Consider the following 18,422-nt stretch of genomic DNA (forward strand, 5'->3'; position numbering starts at 1 on the left):
CTAAATCTGCTGTATTTTTCATACAATATGGTGTCCCAAACCCCATATTCTGGATAAAGGCTCATATACCAGAAATGGTGATTGAACCAATAAAGTTTAAGCATCCATATCAGACAATGTTGTTTTTAATACAGGGTGTTAAGACTGGCAGGCAGTCACTAAAATTTTATGTATTTAGTGTCCTTGATTGAAGCCAATTTAAAAACTTAGCATTTTACATTGGCGTATGGAATAGCTAAGTTAGACTTTTTGGCCTCTCCACTTTGTAAGTGTATTATTTAGTAAAATAGGTCCCCCTGTTCCCAAACCTTGTCACTGGTTAGTTCAATATATATTCTTTATTGTCAGAAATATGATTGTGGAACTCTGGAAAACCTCAACCTTACCTCTGGAGTTCCTGAAAGCTATATTGAACAGGATCATTGTTAATGACAGATTGTCTTACATCCTAAAGAATATTCTTACTGGTTTCCACAAAACAAGGGACCCTTGGATTCAATATGTAGCTTAGTTACAGGTGGCATAGTGGCTCAGAGGATAGCACTCTATCCTATGCAGTGCTAGGTCCCAGGATCAAATCTGGGACAGGACACTATCTGGATGGAGTTTGCATGTTCTCCCAGTGTTTGTGTGGGTTTCCTTTGGGTACTCTGGTTAGGTAAATTGGCTTCCTCCTAAATTGCCCTTGGACTGTATTAAAGACATATAACTATAGCTTGGTATACACACGTGCAATAATTATCGTTTGAAAACTAACAATTGATCAATTATTCCAGATGATTTTAAAAGATCGTATTATGCACAATTCTGTACATGCTCTAATGATACGATCGTTCAAATATAATCCACCAATAATGTAGATACTAGATACGATTGTTCAAATGAGTCAGGAAGTGACATGTAGAGGAACAAGTGTATCACAGAACAATCCACAATCACTGAATGACCGTACAGACAACAGATTACCGACAGTCGTCGCCCAATCAGACCTGCCGGGGCGGTCGTTCGTTTCCAGTGAGATTCATCGTTCGCCAACGTCGTTGTGCACTTTTTTTGTTAACAATTATCGAACGATCTGACGTGGATCGTTCATTTCCAATGATAATTATTGCACGTGTGTACACAGCCTATGGAAGGGACATTAGATTGTGAGCACCTTTGAGGAACAGCTAGTGACATAACTATGGATTTTGTAAAGCACTGCGTGATATGTTGGCGCTATATAAATAACTGGTAATAACAATTATGGACATTTGGAACCTGGAGAACATCCTACCCCCCTTCAAATGTTCTCTATTCCTTTTCCCTTTCCCCCTTCACCTCGATAATAACTTCTTATGTCATTTCCCAGGATATGGGAATACATTCGATACAATTTGGATACAATTTCAGACATCTTGATTGAAACTAAGCAGAGAAACATTGACCAAAACATTTTTCAACTTTTTAACTGTCATAGAAACCATATGAGTAGGGTTGTCAGACTAGTACGGTGAAAATTAGGAGAGGACGGGCGTAGTAATCCCTGAAACTGGTACGGTAGCTATGAATGGTAGCCTAACAGCTATGCTTTCATTTTAGGTTTTATAGCCATTAACCTAATGGTAATCAAACAGCATACAAAATACTATGTTTCATTCACCCCCTGCACGACACAGTACTCAAAAGGAAACACATTTAGAAATTCATAAAGTGTGTAAAAACATTTAAATGTCTCCACTAACGTTTCAGAAACCACACCACCTGAAACACATGATTCAGAATAGTTGCTGACATTTGTCACATTTCCTTGTTTCATTTACACCCACACTTTTTTGAAATGTCAAGAAATATGAAGACCAACCTTAGCTTAAAAAACCCCTTATTTTAAAGTAATAGAGAGCATTGGGTTTTTTCTTTGAGACACTTCTGTTTACTGGAGGTTTGAACCACCAGCCACAATATTTGCTATGTTTTCTTTCACCATCAGCTTATTTAGGTATATTTTGATTAGACTTTTTACCTATCAAAGGGGCAGGGGGGGGCTTCTCATACAAAATTAAAAAAGTAAAATCAAGGTTGTTTTAGAAAAAATAAATACTAAAATACTAAACTGTATTGTAAACACAAATTTAGTATCTTACAAAAGTAAACACTTAGAGGTGTGTAATACAGTCCAATATTGTAAAATGACCATTTAATTAATCAGTATTTCATATAGCTGTGTTGTTGAATTTTTGATGTGTTTCACATCCCAATACTATATGTAGTGTAAAACTATACTCACAAGGTGGCAAATCTGGTGAATATGGAGGATGTTCCAGGGTAGTAATGTGTTTGTCAGTCAAAAGCTGTGTTGCAGAAAGTACTGTGTGAGAAGGACCATTGTCCTGATGAAGAATGAAACTATTTTCCTACAATTTTGGCCATTTTTCCGACTCTTTATCTCAGCTTTGTCAAAACCTCCTTATAATAATGTTGGTTCACTGTTGTGCCTTCTGGAACCCATTCTGGCACAATTTTGCCCTTCTTGTCCAAAAACACAGGCATGGCTTTGTATTTGGACTTGCTTTGATGTACTTTTTTGATTCTTGGTGATAAAGGCGTTTCAGGAATAATTGACAACAGTAATGGTAATTTAACATGATAGGTCTAGCATAAGGGGTTCACGTGGGCTAGGTCCTGGGCCTACAAGGCCAAAAAGGCTAACAACGCCTATCAACCGTGAGCTTTTTGACAGTCTCTATAGAGGGAAGAAACCCACGTTTTTTTTTTAAACTTTTTTATCTTCCATTTAATCTTCCTAATAGCTCAATTTTATTAAAGATTTGTTTCATGTTATATTTAAAAAGGGATTCATATTGGTACCCATTGTTTATAAAGATAACATATTGTCCTAGAATTCGGAGACATGCTGATTATTCAGGTAACATAAGTCCATCACCTGACACAGAAGAAAACATGATTTACAATGTTAGAGGGCATTTGAACCAACAATAGATAATGTTGTTGTTCTGCTTATGGGAAATAGATACTAGTGATAATTTATTTATGTAATGTTATTTATGTTGGATGAACAATCTGTAAGTCTGATTAGATAATAGGAAAGGGCATCCCAAATCAAGATGCATGATGAACAGCTTCCAGATTGCTGGGCGTTGTATGACATCGAAACAGCAAGTTTGTTTCATAAGAGGTAAAGATTTTATTTCCTGTTAAACCAGGGAGGTTAGGATATTGCAGGGGGCATCATATCCAATAGTGTCATTTGTAATATTAAATAAATATTAAAAAGTCCTAGAAACCAGGGATCAGTAGCAGAATAAAGAAGTATAACCAACTTCTCCACTGAATTATATATAAAATCAACATATACCATGTTTCTTTTCTTTTCAATCACATGCAACTGACAAACACCTTCAGCCTTAAGCATATTTGTATACTTCCACATTGGACAATATTGTCTTATGAAATTCACACAGAAAGTCCATGTCACTTTGTCCACTTCTCAATAAGAAAACCTTTGGCCAAATAAAGGATGTTATTATAAATGATGATGCACAAAAATTGTATTTTATTCATTCAACCACTGCATCTAGTGGAGCTGCACGACTGAGAGTTGTTGCCACTTCTCTCCATACACTCCATTGAGACTACAGGATCCGGGGTACTTCCCTCTGAGGCAAGTAGAGCTTCAGTTGAGAAGCATTTTCTGATTGGGGGCCAATTTAACCCCTGCAGTGTGTCATTTGTTCCTCATATCTGTGGCTTGCTACAGGACCCTATACATTCTTTAAACAGTCAGTATATGGCGCTCCTTGTCTATTATCAGGAGTATTAATTGGTTTGACTCTTCTCATATATCCCGATGAAGCCCTATGGCGAAATGCATCATAAATTTCGCAGACCCATCATAAGTTTAAGGAAATTTTTGCGAGAATGTCAGAGGCATTCTCGCTCATCCCCAATATCACATATTGTTCTAATTTTGTGTTTTCCAATCCCTTCGGATAGAACGATCAGCTAAGTTTAATAATGACCTTCTAGTAAACACTGTCATAGGAATCAGTTCATTGTATTTAGTTGGTTAAGGATATGTTATATTTACTCACTATTCATAGCAATGTTCACTAAGTGCTCTAGCCAGTTTTCTGGCTAGAGAGTGTATATGCCCACATAATGGCCCATTAGCTCCATCATCTTCTGGTGCATTGTATTTAACACACATACGTTAATATAAATAGCATTAGGATAGCCCATTTATTTAATTCGGCTGCCTAACACCCCAGAACTCAAACATAAGATAAGTTAATTTTATTGGCACACAGTACTGTGTTAGCATGTGTTGCAACATAGGTGCACTGGGAAAAGGTTTGTGCTATAATTCAGAATGAATGGCACGACTGCACACCAACATACACACTGTGCATTGCTGTTGTTGCATGTTACAATAGTAAAGGTTAACCCTTATACAGTTCCAACTAATTGCAATCTCTTCTCTATGTATTTTTTTTATTATTTTTTTCTTTCTACAAATGCTCTGGCTTCACTAAAACAGACCTAAACAAGTCTCATAAAATCTTTATCATTTTTATGTTATGAAATTAAACCACATTAGTTTTTTTTTCATTTTGAGCATGTGTTTGTTTTAATTGCTAAGGGAAGACATTTTCTTAGATCCCTGCAGAGCTGTGAAAAATGTTTCTGGTCCCCACCGGAGCTCACAAGCCTTAATTAACAATCAACCTCTAATGACAGAAAATTAAATGTAAATTTCTAATGTCAGAAGGGAAACCAAACAGGGTCTTTCCCGGAAAGACTATAAATGGAAAGAGAATTACAAGGGAACCAACATGGATTAATAAGATGTAAAAAATTGACATTTGTGGATTTGTACCTTTTAATTAATTAATGAGATACAGTGCCATTTGCAATAATTATGTATTTCTAGTATGAAAATTATAGCAGGCACCATGATTGTGGATGCAAACACAAGAAATCAAAGTCTACAATTAAAGTCCTAGAGTACTAGTTGCCTGGTTGTTTATCCGGACCACTTAATTTTTAAGCCTTTTGTGTCACCAACAACAAGTACACACAAGAAGAGCCTTTGTTTACTTAAGTGTTCCAGATTAGTTACTCAAAGGACTGAAAGAAAAAAAAAGTTTAGCATGACAGCAAGGAAAATAAAATTTCCAAAAGGCAAAATCAGCAACTAGAACATGCAAACATTTTCTTTGACAAGTTTACTATAGGAGGACCATGTTGTTAGATAATTTAATTAAATGATAATATTGTCATAAGGTTATAATTTAACATATTTATGTATGTTGTATACCCGTAAAAGCTAAAATATCCAAAAGGGAGGACTGGGATCATTTTTGCTTGGGGGCAAGCATAACCAAGTGGTCTCTTTTAGGGTAGGTAGGACTACATGCAACAAATATAAAATTATAAAATCCACAGCTTCTTTTAGTGATTTGTGGTTTGTCAGTGCCCGTCATACTGTTTAGCAGCTTTTTGTCTCATTCCATGGTGTGCCTCCTATACTATGTTTCAGCATTTTACTGCCCATCATAGTGTGTCCCAGATTTTCAGTGACTCCTATAATGTACTCCAGCATTTTACTGTTCATCATGGCCAGTTTTTTTTCTACTGTCCTTTTAGTATTTTCAAGCTTTACAGTTCTCCTCATAGTGTCCCAACTTTCCAGAGCTCCTAAATTATGGCCAAGATTTGCAGAATTTGTCCAAACTTTGTAAGCCCTTTATAGTGTGCCCCAATTTTACATTGCCAATAAAATATGTACCAGCTCCCCATAGTATTTCTCCACTTGTACTGTAATGTACCTTTGCTTTGTAGTGTTTGCTAAAATTTTATAGGAACAGGGAACACATTGTACACACGGACTGAGTGACTACATTTACTGCGGTCAAGGATTGCTGGAAAGGACTTTACTTTGAGTAATAGATTTGGAAAGAATGGGAGAATGGTAAGGAAGCACCAATCTATTTAGAGTCCTTTCAATAAATCCACAGGGATAAGGGCTGCATTCTGTCTAATGTGGGAACAGACTACCTTATAATAAGAAGACCTAGTTCAACTTATATTTGTAAATCCACAACTTAACACTGTGTGTGGACATTCCATGTAATATGGCAAACAGGAGGAAAGTCAACAGGTAATGGTCAATGTGATATAGCAGAAAGGCGTAAGGGAAAATAGGGAAATATAGCATGGGTTGAGTCCTTAGAACTGGACAAAAAGAGGCATAAGCACAGGAGTATTGTGAAAGTTTGCTAGGCCTGCTGACCCAGGCCAGAAGCAAGGGGTTCTGTAGCACTGACAACCCCATTGCTCTTTGGCAACTCCCTTCCAAAAAAAGTAATGGACATTGCTGCTAAAAGCTACAAATAGAACTCCTGTTCTTGTTCTCCCATCTGGCACAGCTCAATAACTACAGTACATTCATTATTGACCTCACAAAAATTCCCAGGGTCCATACTCGCACCTTAAGTCAGGACTACTGAAATGTATTATTATAGTTGTGTTTGGACTCATTTTGACAGCGATGTATGTAAAATACCCTACTACTAAGTTTAAAAAAGTATGTATCAGCATCTGCATTATAACACATAACGTGTATTGCGGTCATAGCTGAGCGGGTCCATCGGCACATACTGTACTTGTGTCTTGGGACGCTATTCGGAGAGTAATGTCTTACCATGCATTGCGTTAACACGCTGGACAGTGTGCATTCTATTGTACATTAGCACAAGGCATAGATGTGAAAAAGGCCTAAGAAGAAAGGCACCCTACAACTAAAAAATGTTGCATTATTTTTTATTCTATCAATAATTGGGATTATTATAATGAACAAATACCAAAGCTAAAATTGTGGAGTTATTTTTTTAAGTTGAGTATCTTATTGATCCTGAAAATGATTCTTAAAGCTGTACTCCAGCTACATAATTTTCTAATAGACTTGTGAAGCTTCTAATCACTCCTTTGTTCAGGGGAAAACTCTCTAAAGCTGTAGGGGACAAACCTCTTTAACAAATCATTTAAAGGAAGCTCAAATTCAAGAAATTGTCTGTGGGTTTTTTAGGTGGCTCCTTGACATGCTATGAATGGGTGGAGAAACCGACCACACGAATCCCTAACACTGCTCCTCTCAACTCCACTTCCTTCCTCCAACTAGCACCAACCTGCTAAGCAAGCATAGCCGTCTAAAGCTAATAACCTCAAGATCCCTCGCAGCAGCATTCATGAACAACAGAGTATGTTTCCCCTTAAACCTTTCATACCTTTGTACACATATTCCATAAAATCAGACAGAAATGCCAATGCCTGCAATTATTCTCAAAGATCGTATGCTATTCAGAGCAAGGTCCTCTCCTTCGGTGTCACTGTCTGTATTCGTCTATCATTTGCAACCCCTATTTATTGTACATCGCTGCGTAACATGTTGGTGCTATATAAGTCCTGTTATTATTATTATTATTAATAATAATAATAATAATAATAATAATAATAATAATAGCCTTGGCTCTAAGTCCAACATATCTGGGTACATATTCCCTTTCAGCCATACAAACTAGAAAACAAAAACATGGTATAAAGACGCCTATCAGATTTTAGTGGTGAATGAACCAAGCCTACTGTACATCAAACCTGAAACTAACAAGTGTAGGAATGAATAAATGTTTACAAGCAATTGATAGTACTATAATAGCGTTAAAGAGATTGTGAAACATGCTGGAAAATTTCTGTACAATGTAGTTGTAATGGATTTAGAACAAAAAAAATAAATTAGGTCAGGATCTAAGGGGAACAGCTTTTTTAAATGTTGTAGGGGCATTTCTTACATCTTTATCTTTCTGTTGTGTATTGTGCTCAGATCTAAATTCACTGCTTAAAAAAATTATGGGACACTGAAATCACTTATGAGAACTCAATGACTAAAATAAACATTGTGTAGTTCCTTGAAGACAAAATGGTCAATTGTTCCAGGTTGGATTTAGGTTTGGGGAACAGGGAGGCCAGTCAATACCATCGATGTCTTGGTCATCTAGCAGTGCGTTAGCATGCCATTGCTGCATTACACACATTTTAGTAGTTTGTGATTTTTATTACATGTACCACATCAGCCAGTTGTTAAGGACCCCCCAAAACGTGTCTGTGCCCCCATCCCTTTAGCTATTCCCATTTTTTAAAACAAAATAAAAAAAAACTATTTTCTTGCTCTGTTCAACTGCCAGGCTGGTAACAATTTTTCTAACTGTAGTATTGGACGGTCCTTTTGTAGTGCTTATTAGCCTAACATGGCTGCCTGAATGCTTCCAATTGGCTGACATTACAGGGGTCCACAAAGAGAGTTACAAGGTATCCTTAAAGAACTGGCACCATGATGTCCTAAAGAGCAAAGGTCCTTTGGCAGACTTTGATTGCAGAAATGGATTGCTGGTCTCCACTACTGGAAGAGTCACACAAAAAGTGATACATGAGTCTTTTTTTAAAACAAAAACTCTGGAAATACAGTACATAGGGGACAGAGGGAAATAGGGTGTACATTTTAGTTGGGTGTACAGAGCAGTAGAGAAATAAAAAGAAAGGTATATGTATAAAAAGAAAGTATATGTAGCAGGGTTGTTGGCATTATCCTATCATTTCTGTAAATCATATTGTGGCTAGCCATTTACAAATTTTCTGTAATGTGCTTGAAAAATCCTTTCATGACTGCAATAACACAAATATGATTATTCTCAAGAAAATAACATACTTACAATGCCTTCATGAGTGACAAGTAATTAGTGATTGAGATCAGGGAACGTGATTCCCCACAGAGTTATACCCGAGGGACATTCTTTGTAAAGTCAAAAACAGCAATTATTTCAACAAAAATAGTAAGCTGCTATAATTAGTGGAAAAGGTGTGTAGTTGCAGTATTTATTTCAATACTAATACTCATGCCAATAATGGGCTCAATGTACCCTGTTCTGTATTAACTGCTAGAGAAGAATACAATGACCTTGTAAAAGACAGCGAAAGATTTCAGTTTGAAGTATCCATATATGTCATGTAGTATCCCTTTTTTGGTAGGTGTTATGATATTCTCCCTACTCCGCAATACACATATGGATTCTTTATGTATGCTCGTGCACTTTGTTCAGATATATAGGTTGTATACCTGTTTTCCATACAGTCATGTAGTACCATAACAGCCTCTAATTTAGCAACACTTGTAAAAGTAAAAAAAAAAATTGCTTCTATCTAAAAACAGCCACATTTTTGCTCTGCTACCTGCCACTGTGTCTCTGCCAGACTCTAGTCCAAAACTAACATTTTTTTTCTACCTCCCTCCAGAATAAAACTGGAATAAAACTCTACTAAAATGTTTTTTTGTTGGTATATCCATTGGGCAGATTTTTTTTATCATTTTCAATCCTGACAGAAGATGAAAAGTTAGGAGACTAATAAAAAATTCATATGAAATTTAGGTTAGGAGACATAGAAAAAACTAGGATTTTAACCCCTTTCCTCTCTATCCTATATGTTATGAAGCCTTTTGGCTAGAGTTGGACAGACACATAAAAATAAGTTACTTGGACTGTGCATGCCCCTCTTCTTCTACTATGGTGTTCAAGACTTACACTGAGCATGAGGAAGATTTGTTAACATCAAACATGACCTACAATAAACATAAGAGGTAGAGGTTGCCACCTATTCTGGAAAAAATACCAGCCTTATGGTCTCTACGAATTACAGTCAAATAAAAGTTATTCTGCGTTGTCATTGTGCAGAATACACTTTTCTTCTGTTTTGACCACTCATTGTGAAAGAGTTGTAAGACTTCTTCCAAGACTACTGATTTCTTCAAAATTTAACAAGCAGTAAAGAATTGCACAGGGATAAGATCTCAAAAAAGGAAAGATGACCAAACGAAGCTACAGGGTGGCTTTAGATGCCCAAAATCAAATGATAGCATGGGGCAAGGAAAGGGGAAGGAAAACAGCAGAATGTTGGTAAGAGCAAAATAAAAATGGAAAAATAGATAAGAAATGAACAATTTTAATGATTTTCTTATTTATATTTAAAAGTCTAAAGATTTTGAATTTATTTTTGAATAATGCTTGAGTTTGTGTTTTAATAACATTGGCAACAAGTACCATTGTCAATGGCTAGGTTACAACCACCATGACAGAGATTCAATTACATCAGGAACATTTCAAAGCCCAGGAGGAACCAGAAGAACACAATTTTAAAAGAAAATATGAAAGGAAGTAACGAAGGATCTTTAGCTTGTGGTAATTGGGAAGAAGGTCAAACAATATGAAAAAGTGAAGTAAAGTTTAAATGTAAAGGACAACTTCAGTCAATGTTAAAACTTAAAAATGTCAAGACACGACAGTACTCCTTTAGCATAATGGTTAGGTCTGTAATAAATGTATTATGCCACAGGAATCTAATTGTGTGACTAGTCTGAAGATGCAAGAGCACCTACCATATGTGTTTGGGCAATGTGGAAGATTGGCTGCTTTTGTTCAGAAAAGTCGAAATAAAGCTTCTGCTCGGTCGATCTGGGAACCATGTATTGATGAGAAGAGATACACAGAACCCATGTAAAGGGATCTTGTAAGTCAGGTTTATGGAAAGTAGCCTGTAAATATCTGAAGTGACCTCTGAATTAGTCATTTAGGACGACACTGAAAACAATTGTTTCTGGAATGTCTGCACCAAAGTGGCTTTATATTTTGCTTTTATTGTGGACCTAGCGTCAGAATTTTTTAACAATGCATGCTGTAATACTAAGTAATATGTAAAAGGGAACTCCACCTAGCAATGTCTTTATCTTGTTTTCTCTGTACAAAAATGAGCCGTTATTGTTCTGGCATCCTTAAGGAGCTCAACTACTCCCTGGACCAGGATCCCAGCTCAGAGATGACATAAGCATGTAAACCCCATTGCCTGTGCAAATCTTAGTTGTGTTTACAAACATGTTCTACAGATCTGTTCTCTGATACATACTCTTATATTGTGATTTGGAGGAGGAGAGGAATCTGGAAAACTGTTTTCTTCTACTCGCAACAGAGAAGCAAAGTTATTGATCTAGTGCTCAAGAATTGCTAGAGCATTTTTTTAAATGTTGCTGCAGCTTGTTACAAGTTGTCCAGAATTCATTTATACAAATTTGTAAAAATTACTGAAGGTCCAAATTATGAGGAAGCTGTCATCAGCTACAGTGTGTTTGTTGTAAGATGCTGCATTGATGCAGTTGTAAATCACTTTCTTTCCAAACATGTGCAAGCTACTAGTGTATATGATGGTAATGGGACCCATAAAGTCAAGCTGCATTGGGTATATTGGGTACGTTTATGTACAGAGACACAGTACATAGGAGATATGCCTAATTGCAGATGCACTTTGCATATTTGCCATTTAAGTGTATATTTTAATACGAGCACTTCTGCTTTATAAATTTAAAAAAGGATTTTTTACTTAAAAAAGAAACTTCTTCTTAAAGTGGAACAATACTGTAAAAAAACATGTAGGCAGGCGTGGTTTAATGCAGAAGGGACATTACCTGCAAAAAAATAAACTTACCTGTGTGATTGCATAAGTTGATTCATTTCTGGCAGTCAGGATCAATTTACACTGGAGAGCACCATAATACATGTGCCATCTAAAAACAGGCGCGGGTCTGTCTTAAATGCATTATATGGTTGCTGTATATATAAGACAAAAAAATAAAACAGCATAATGTGAAGAGCATCTGCCTTGCCATGAGACATGGATTATACTGACTTAGGATAAGGTTTCCCAAAATGGCAGGCATTTTGTTTCCTTTTTTATGAAAGCTTTTTTTTGTTTAAACCAACTTTTTAATGCTTTTCCACCCATTTCTCCCTTTCACCGTGTTGATCTAACATCCCTTCCCCCTCTCCCTTTGTAAACTCACACAGTTCTGGCACCAGGTCTACCAGCCTTCTGCCGCAGGGTTTACCTGTGGCTGGCACATCTTCAACTTCCTCCTACCTAAGCTTGTGCAGTAAAGGACTTTTGATATATATGGGGCCAGGAAACTAATCTGTGTTGCAGTTATATAGAATTCTGCAGGGTTCTATTGTGTTTGAGTGGGAAGCAGGACCCAGACCCAACATTTATAGCCAGTGCTGCTGAACTCCTATAACTTCCAATGATCCCCACACATAATGGTATTCAATGCACAGGGAGTCCCCCATCACTAGCACTACTAATAACTTGTTTGTGGCTCTTCTCAGTAAATCATGTGACATGTGGGAGCCACAAGAAACCCATTAGTGATAGAAGGCTTCCTGTGAGCATGTATCTGGGATGATGGCTGCAGATTTGAGGTGATTTGCAGCAATGTAATGAATTGCAAGGTCCACTGTGGACGTAGTATAGAGTGTTTTTCGGATAACCCAAAAGGGTACAAGTACCTGGCATATGTACTGTAGTATAAGGTAGGTAATAACATTGTGGGGTTATCATGCATAAGTGGCAGCGCCTATTTTTAAATGTTGGCAAGTACCATAAACAAAAACAATACCCTGCAATGTATTGTGTATATCTTTCTATATACTGGCCTCATCAGCTCACACCACATTTCTAACACCTGGTACCTGCTGCTGCTGTAACCTCCAGCCTGAATACTCAAACCAACTTACCTCTGCAGTTTCCATATGCTTTTAGTATAGGTTAAAGCAGAACTAAATGAAAAATAAAAAAATTACAATGATCTTTAATCCTGCAGATCCTTCGATGGTGCTGGACTGTCCCTCGATCCGGTCCCGGATTGACCTTGAATTCCTCTTTCCAACACCGGGGGCCACTATCCTCAGTCTTCTCTTATATCCTCTTCTTGTCTTCTTGCTATTTCACCCGATCTCGCAATGCGCAGGTGAGAGTTCGAGTGATGTAGCTGCTGTAAAGGGGGAATAAAAAAAGGGAGAGCAAATCTCACTGCACAAGTGTGAAAACCCCATTCCTTACCCCTTAAGAGCACCCAGAGCCTAAAGCTACGTACACACTTCCAATTATTATCGTCGGAAAACGAACGACGAACGTTCCTGCACGATATATACGAACGATCGTATAGCACCGATCCTGCACATAGAGGTAACGACACGATCGTTCGTAGATATTGTACACACAATAGATACGATCGTTTAAGCGATAGAGGAACTATGTGCACGACAGGAAAGTGAACGGACGTTCCTTCATCACGCATGCTCTGAACATGGACGATCAACGAACGACCGTACACACGAACGATGTTCAACGATCGTCGTCCAATCCGATCCGTCGGTCCGGTCGTTCGTTTCCAGCGACTTTCCTCGTTCGTCGGCGTCGTTGGTTACTTTTTTACGAACGATTTTTTGCCCAATCGATCGTTCGTCGTTCGATTGGAACGATAAAAATTGGAAGTGTGTACGCACCTTTAGTCTCGCATCCTATTTGCATTTCAAAAGACATCAATTATCTAGAAAACTCAGTCAACAAACCGTGTGTGCAAACAGTGTGTCGAGGGTTTAAGGATGTGGACAAAGAAAACATGTGATAAGATGCCATTTGGTATACCTATGGTTTGGCGAGAGCCAGGAGATCGATTCAGTGACTGTTACTTTTGTATAGTGAAAACTTCAGAATATAACAAGAAAAATAAATGTAACAGAGTATGGATGGATCGGCTATATGCCCAGTGGTTCATTCAGATGAAGTCCCAGTGCCGGTTTTCGTTACACTACCCTCTCTTGAAGAACATGATTATGGTGATGAACTAGGTGACAACAATGATGAAGTGTTTGAAATTGAAGAGGACTCTGTAAGGGATTTGATCAGCATGAGTTGAGTGATCATATTTGGGACTATCGAAGAAGGCTTCAGAACTCCTTACTTGAAAAAGGAACTAAGGTATTGTACTTTCGAACCAGAGAAATTGCATTTCTGCTGTACTGTAGAACTGACAGTGGCTTTGTGTATTGCCATAACATAACTGGTATATTGGAGGAATTGGGAATTCCAATCTATAACTCAACTGAATGGTGACTATTCATTGATAGCTCAAAGCGAAGCTTAAAGTGTGTCCTCCATCACAATGGCAATATATTTGGGTCAGTCCCAATTGGCCATTTAGTTTCTCCTTGTGAAGAACATGCAGACATAAAGAGTCATTGAGTTGTTGCAATATCACCAACACAATTGGGTCATCTGTGTTGACCTTAAAATGCTTCCTTCTTGGTCAGCAATGCGGATACACCAAGTATCCCTGTTATCTGTGCATGTGGTACAGCGGAGCTCGTGGGAGGCATTGGGTGGAAAGGAATTGGCCTCCAAGATCTGCCCTAAAACCAGGTGATCCAAACATTCTACATGAGCCACTTGTTGATAGAAAGAATAATATATTCCCGCCTCCGCACATTAAACTGGGTCTGATGAAGCAGTTCGTTAAAGCTTTGCCAACTGAAGGAGACGTTTCAAGTACCTAATTTTGGCATTTCCTGGCTTGTCATTTGAAAAATTAAAGACCGGTGTGTTTGATGGTCCACAGATTGGGCAGCTCATCAAAGATGAACATTTCATAAAAACAATGTCAGAAGTCAAAAAGAATGCTTGGTTATCATTCAAAGCCATTGTCAAGGACTTTCTTGGAAACACACGAGCAAATAATTACACAGAAATTGTCCAGAAACTCTTGGAGAGCTACAAAATGCTTGGTTGCAATATGAGCATCAAGGTGCATTTTCTGCATAGCCATCTTTCTAACTTCTAGGAATACCTTGGTTCAGTCAGTAATGAGCAAGGTAAACGATTCCACCAAGATTTGAAGGTCACGGAAGGACGGTATCAGTGTAGATGGGATGTACATATGGCGGCTCACTATTGTTGGAGCATCCGGCGGGATTGTCCTAACACTGAACACTCCAGGAAAAGGTATAAGCGTAAATTTTTACCTTAACCGCTTACCCAATTTATTTTCAAATGTTTTACTGTAAAAAAAATGCCATAGAGTAACAATAAATCCTTTGTATGAACAAAAGAAATTTAAATAAACAGTACATTCAAGTTATTTCATTTTTTTTTATTGTTTGTAAAATGTGGATGTTTTTTGACAAATATGGGGGGTACACTGTATCATAAAAACTGGGGTCATTTCTGGATTCACCACCCAAAAATTAGTAAAAAACAAAAGTGTAAGATCTAATTCAACAAAAATTGTGTTCCCCAGTGTTATAATATTGGTGTCCAAGGCCCAAAGGGAGTGGACTTTTTTTATTATTTTAATTTTTAATTTAAATAAATAGGATCACAGACAAAAATACCATAATACAACCAAGGGAATAAAAGCTTATTACACAGATAATCCCCTTCCTGGAAGCTCCACCTTTAGGGTATCCTCCGTTCCTTTGTTCTCTATGCCTTCATTGAAGCAATGTGCTGCCACAGACATGCCCAACTAGGAAATAGTGTTCAGCTCAGAGCAGAGGAAACAGGAAAGCAACCTTGTTGGTGTCAGTAACGGCAATAATAACACTTTGCATTGTTGTCAGTGGCAGCAATAACAAAGATCCCTGTTCAAATTTATTTATTGGTGTTCAGTGGGACCACAAAAAAAACTTCTTTTGGTGTTCAGTACAGGGTAGTAACTTTCCTGAACAAGCGATTCAAAATGCAACTTTATTCTTGTGCTGTAACATAGACTGGCATGCGCAGAAAGAGCACCCAGAGCCTCCCGGATGCAAGATGTAGGTATCCTGGGATCCGCTGTGGCGATGAAGGCTGATAGGGGCAGTGTTGCACTTATAATAAAAATGAACATTTTTCCTTTACATAGAAGGGTTGTCTACCCCTTTATGTAAAGTGAAAATGTTGAGATTAGATCCACTTTAAGCAACCTGTAAAAGAACATTATAGTTATCTGTCCTACAATCTATTTCTGGGATTTTGCTCCACCTTGCCTGAAATTAAATTAGGTGTGTTTGTGCCCCGCTGTGTTCTTTGTGCCATCCACAACAGCAATACCCTGCAGTAGATGAGTCTGTGTAATAGGACATGGCTTTCTGTTTATTGGCTTCATCAACTCACACGAGCTCCCTACCACCCAGTTTCTGCTGCAGCTTATGCAGACACTTTAATCTTCAGCCTGACAGCTCAAACCAATTTACCTCTTCCATATGTGCCCTTTTCACTAACTTCTGCCTTTGCAATGACACATGACTCCAATTGTCATAAATTCCTGCAGGACCAGGGATCTGTGCCCTACTCTGTGTCACCCACCTTTGCATCCTCTGCAGCCAGCAGCAGCTCTATTCATGAACCCTGTCCACTGGGTACTTCCTGTTTTGAGTTATGTGACTTCCTGAGAGCTGCTTCTTTACTCCCAGAAGACCAGAAAATTCCCCAGAAGCATTCCATCTGCTGGCAGAAGTGTGAACACCTCCTCAGCTGCCTCTGCTCCAGTCCTCCCTCTGGTGGTGGGTTCTGTTACCTGCTGGTCACATGCTCCTCATTTGCCACATGACCTCCCCTATAAAAGGATGTGACTAGCAACAGGATGTTACCTGAACAAGGAAGTCTCCTAGGCTCTGTTTCCAGGTCCCTGGTTTCTTTTTCTGATTGCTTGTAGGCCCTGCTCTGTCATCCTACTTCTGATTGCCACCTGCCCTGCCCTTGGCTCATCTGACCACTCTTCTGCCTTCCACTCCTGTACTATGCTTTGATCATATCTAGTTAGCTGTTACCAGCCCCTGTGTGTACAGGGGCCCCAACCTGGCCATAGCCTCCATCACCCCTTGCTGGGTGTGCAAGTGTCCTAAACTCCATGCCCTGTACACATATCTGCCAAGCGGGCTGGTGACACGGGAGGGACCAACATCCCGCCCGTGACACCAATGTGCACTTTTTTTGTACTCTACACTAGCCTGCTCAGCAAACTGAAACTTTTTTCATGTAGCAGTAATGCAAGAATTTTACAGAAATTAATATATAAATTAGGGCTTCCCAAATGATGCCTTTGGTGCTATTTGCAGTATTCTACATTTATAGCCTTACAGTCTATGTTCCAGCACAAGAATGAAGTTGAAGTTGTTGAGCAAAGTTAATACTAAACACCATAAAAAGATTTTTTTGGGGTCCCACTGAACACCAATGCGGGGGGAAGACTTTATTCTGGCCAACATTGACACCAGTAAGGAGGGAGTTTAATAATGCTGAAACCAAATAAATATGAACAGGGATCTTTGTAATTGCAGCCACTGACACCAATTCAAAGTGTTATTATTGCCGTTACTGACACCAATGAAGGTGGCTTTCTTGTTTCCTCTGTGGCAGCACATTGCTTTAATGAAGGCATAGAAAACAAAGGAATGGAGGATAAGGTGGAGCTTCCAAGAAGGGATGATCTGTGTAATAAACTTTTATTCTCTTGGTTCTTTTATGGTATTTATGCCTGTGATCTTAATTAGAAATAAAAAAGTTGATTCAAATGCAGCCCTCCACTCAACTTGTGGCCCTTTGGGCCTTGGACACCACTGATATAATCAATGTATAAACCAAGAAACTTAAAAACGCATAAAAAACTGACCAAAACACTATAGTTTCCCTTTAAAGAAGGTTTGATTAGTGTGTCTGACTTTTGGAGATAATTGATGTCTTTTGAATGGCAGATGGTTGAGGGTTTCATGCAGCGAGAATCGGAAGAGTGTTGGAAGAGAAAGTATTTTCCAATGTAATCTCCAGTTACTGACTCCTGTTACTACAATCTATTTCCAGCTTGGCAGTATCTTCTGAGAACTGTTTGACAGTTAATTGGGACTAGAGTCTGGGAATAATCAGATGTTGCTATAAAGAAAAATACACCGTAAGCATGACAAATTGTCTTTTTATGTTATTTTTTAATGAAAAATCAGTGAAAATATAAATGGCTTGGTGTATATTCCACCCAACATTTCAGTTAGGAATGATAAAAGCCAAGATTAAGTTGGACTCTAAATACATGGCTGATGGTTAAATACACAACTAGAATACAGGTATGTGAACAGTGTTACCTGGCAAATGAGTTGTAACTCAGCTCAGTCTGTCTTGAGATCTGGGTACGACAGACACATTACATGTTTTGGAGCTCTCCACAGACCAAACTGATTTTGCACTAAATAATTTTTGTCCAGGACCCACCCCTGCTTAGGACCAAACAACTGGCAAATAGCACATTGATGGGATCACCCAGCTTCCTTCCCATTCTACAACATGTGGACTGTGCAGGAGCTGAGATTGGTTCATACTACTGCTGCTCCCTTTCCCAGATCATGCTGTACAGGGGATTACATTATTCTAATGTTAGGACTGATATAGGTACATATTCCAGTTCTAGAACACCAAATTTGTTCTTTATCTGCTGTTGGCAATCAGGGGCTGGTGGGAGG

The sequence above is a fragment of the Pyxicephalus adspersus genome, chromosome 5 (genome assembly GCF_032062135.1).
Source record: "Pyxicephalus adspersus chromosome 5, UCB_Pads_2.0, whole genome shotgun sequence".
NCBI classification, from domain to species: Eukaryota; Metazoa; Chordata; class Amphibia; order Anura; family Pyxicephalidae; genus Pyxicephalus; species Pyxicephalus adspersus.